Source organism: Octodon degus, unplaced genomic scaffold (genome assembly GCF_000260255.1).
Source record: "Octodon degus isolate 3935 unplaced genomic scaffold, OctDeg1.0 scaffold00112, whole genome shotgun sequence".
Taxonomy (NCBI): domain Eukaryota; kingdom Metazoa; phylum Chordata; class Mammalia; order Rodentia; family Octodontidae; genus Octodon; species Octodon degus.
The window spans coordinates 968,205-971,596 of record NW_004524688.1 but is presented as its reverse complement, the minus strand read 5'-3'; the positions used below and the strand labels follow the sequence as shown (position 1 = coordinate 971,596).

The 3,392-nt window shown below is 47.4% G+C and overlaps 1 long non-coding RNA gene across 1 annotated transcript in view; it reads right to left on the bottom strand.

Annotated features, from left to right (window-relative positions):
- Window positions 1-2,933, bottom strand: part of LOC111812080 — a 4,967-nt gene extending 2,034 nt beyond the window's left edge. The window contains exon 1 of the long non-coding RNA XR_002817672.1: window positions 2,684-2,933. This is a non-coding gene — a long non-coding RNA (uncharacterized LOC111812080). The remainder of the gene's footprint in view (window positions 1-2,683) is intronic.
- Between the last annotated feature and the right edge of the window lie 459 nt (window positions 2,934-3,392).

The following is a 3,392-nucleotide window of genomic DNA, read 5'->3' as shown; positions in this document are numbered from 1 at the left end:
TGGATAAAGCCCCTTGATTTCATACCCAGGAAAATCACTACAACCCAATCTACGTAGTGAAATCCTGTAGACCTGTACCAAAAAAAAAAAAAAAAAAAAAAGAATAAAATGTTGCTGTCCTGGGATTCTTAGCTTATAGATGACAGGCACAGAGTTGCTTTCTCATGTGTAGAATGATACTTGCCAAAGGGCATGGTACTGTAAGCTTATAATCTCAACATTATGGAGGCTGAGGCAGGAGGATCATAAGTCTCAGCTGTGCTTGCGCAACTTAGAGACTTAGCAGGGCTCTGTGTCAAAAGAAATCATAATGATGATAAAAATAAAAGTGCCGGGGATTCTGCTCAGTGTGAACTCCCTGGATTCAATTTCTAAGCACTGAAAACAAAATGCAAACAAAACAAAAACAGAAACAAAAAAACCAAACAAAACCACGATTTGTTTTTGGAGTAGGCAACCACATTCCAAAGTGTTCTTGCCTCTTCGGAAGGGACCCAGATGCTGTGCTCAGTCGTGTACTGAGGTCCCCAAAGCTCTGAGAGCCTTTCCTGGAGCAGATTGCTCTTTGAGTTCCTGTGCTCCAGGGCTTCTCTGTGTGACTCCATATGGTGGATCTCCTCGGGAGGGGCTTTACCTCATCCTGTGTGCTTCTGCCCTGTGCAGAACAGAGCATGCTCTCTACTTTAGCCACTGCCATTCCAGCCAGCCTTAAAATTTGCCTCATTTGTGCTGAGACATCCAGGTTGTTTCCAGCTGGTTCAGAAGGCCATGTGTACAGCCCAGCTTTGGAAGCCTGGGCAGAAGCTGCATCTCTGCACAGTCTGGGCTGAGTCCACAGGGTCCAAGGCCCCAGGCCTAAGCCAGCCCTTCTCCCTTGCTTTAACCCATGCCTGGCCCATGCAGCTCTGGTCTCACCTGTCCTGCTGACCTCCTGCCCTCTGCTCTATTCCCTGACCAGACCATGGCTGTTCTTAATGCCATAACACCTTCCAGTATTGCTTTTTAGTTATAATTAATCACATTAAGGATAATTGATTTGATCTCTTTGCTTCCACTAGACTGGAAGTACCCCTAAAATGCTGAGACCCCACTTTGTACTTTCTGTTATTTTCTCCCATTGCCGCTGAGTCACTGAGGTATTGTTCTGTGTTTGCTCTTCCTTTGTGGTGCAGAGGACTGAGCCCAGTGCTCCAGTGCTGAGCTATACTCTCAGCCAGTTTTTTTATTTTTTACTTTGAGACAAGGTCTCAGTAAGTTATTAAATTATCCAAACAGGGCTCAAACATTTGATCCTCCTGCTTCAACTGCACTGACTGCTTGGGACAGGTGTGGACTGCCAGGCTAGCTGAGGGAGCTTTTTGTGAGTGCAGGCATTCCCTTTTAGAGTCCACTAAATTTGTTATTTCCTTGAGCTTCTTGTGGATCTATGATATGTAGGGCATCACTAGAAATTCTCACAGAATGTATGTTCTTCTAGTTTTGGGGAGGTGTCTTATTTTGGTTGTGATTGTGCTTTTGGCTGTAGAAATCTCCCTTGGAGGCCTCCTTCTCTGCAAAAGAGGCAGTTGATAGGTGGTAGGAAGGAAGCTGAGGATGCTGTGAGTAGAAGGCCAGAGAAGTGAGAAAGAGGGAAGCACGAGGGCAATGCGGCAAGAGATGAAAGAAAAGGTCTCCAGAGGGGACCTGAGGAGGGGAGGGCAGAAGAGAAACCATGTCTCCAAGACCACAGAGCACATCCAGTTCTAGAAACTAGGTCACCCCAGAAAAAGACAAAGGGGCACACGTAATGCCCATGTGTAGGGCCCAAGATAGCTCTCTGAAGACTGCAAAGAGCAGCTGTCTCTAACTAGGCCCAGTTGTGGTGGACCTCTGGCATGTGCACTGTGGCTGGCATGCAGAGCCCTTTCCGTCAACACTTGAGCCAAGTTGCCCCAGCAGCCAAGCATCTGATAAGCTCTTTTTGTTTTTTTCTAAACTAAAACCTCAGTATTTGGTTTAATTGCACTGTTGGTACTCTGTGTTAAAAAAAATGTGGGCTTGGGGTTGCAGTTTGGGGACTCACCCTCTAAAAGGTTTATAACACTGAATTAGGCTTTACCTAGGGTGCATGCCCTCAGAATACCTCAGGTATCCCAAAGTAACTACAAATTAATTATAACTAATTTGCATTGTGTTTTAAAGCCCTCGGATGGGCTTTGAGCCCCATGATAGTTCCTTAAAAGTGAATATAAGAGGGCTGGCCAAATAGCTCAGTGGATTAAAGTGCCTGCAAGCAGGCACAGGGGACAGGGGTTCAATCCCCAGACCTGCTGTGCTGGCCCCGCCCCCAGAGCATGCTGAGATGGCAGTTGAGACTGGGCATGGTGGTGCATGCCTGTAATCCCAGCACTTGGGAGGCTGTAAACAGGAGAATCACTATCCGATCTAGTAGTGAGACCCTGAACACCCTTCCTTAAAATACAAAAAAAAAAAAAAAAAAGGAATATAAGGACAAAAACTACTCCCTCCAGCAGAAAGTACATCTGCTCCCGATTCCAGTTATACACCATTCCAGATCAAAGGGCATCTTCCACCATGTAAGAACCACCTAGACTCTGACTGCTCAGAGCCCTCTACTCTTCTTAATGGCTCACTCCCATCTCTTGGAGTTTAGTGATCTTTGATCTTTGCTGAAAAAACATACTTTCACTTCAATTTCTGAGTATCTTGCTCAGTTCTTTGGGATACCAAGAAACTATGGTGACAACAGACAGCAGATGGGTTTAGGAAAGGAGACAGGATCAGGGACTGAGATGTAGCAGCAAAGAATGGCAATATCAGGGCAACATCGAGCGGCCCATGTGGTGGAGGGCACCAAGCTTAGAGGCTGTGGTGATCTTCAGGAATGGGCCTAGATGGATGTGCCAGTGGGAGTAGGAGGTGGGTTCAGAGCAGCATAGACCGCCCTGGGAGAATTCCATTATACAAGGAAGGAGGAAAGATGGCTTCTGAGAATACCTGGGCACACTCTGTGTGATGTCACAGGGCCCAGACCTTTCTCTGGGATGAGCTTGTGGTGTGTACCTAGGGTAGACAGAGAGGACATATGGCGGAGACCAGTGTGGATGCCTCCAGATCTACAGAGAAGAGGTGGCGGCTGCTGAGCCAGGCTGGGTGCACAGAGGATGGACCTACGGGAGGGCATGCCGATGGTCAGGGCAGGCCAGACTCCTTAGGCAGGGCTTCCTTCTTCGGAGGTAGGCCTAACACCTGACATGCTTGCCCTACAGGATGGGCCGCCCACTTCCCATCAATGTCTGTGGGAACAGTGTCAAGGTAGGCATGTTGTAGGGCAAACAGGTGGGTGACATGGCCTGTGGTTCTTTGACAAGGAAAATGAAAACCATTTGAAA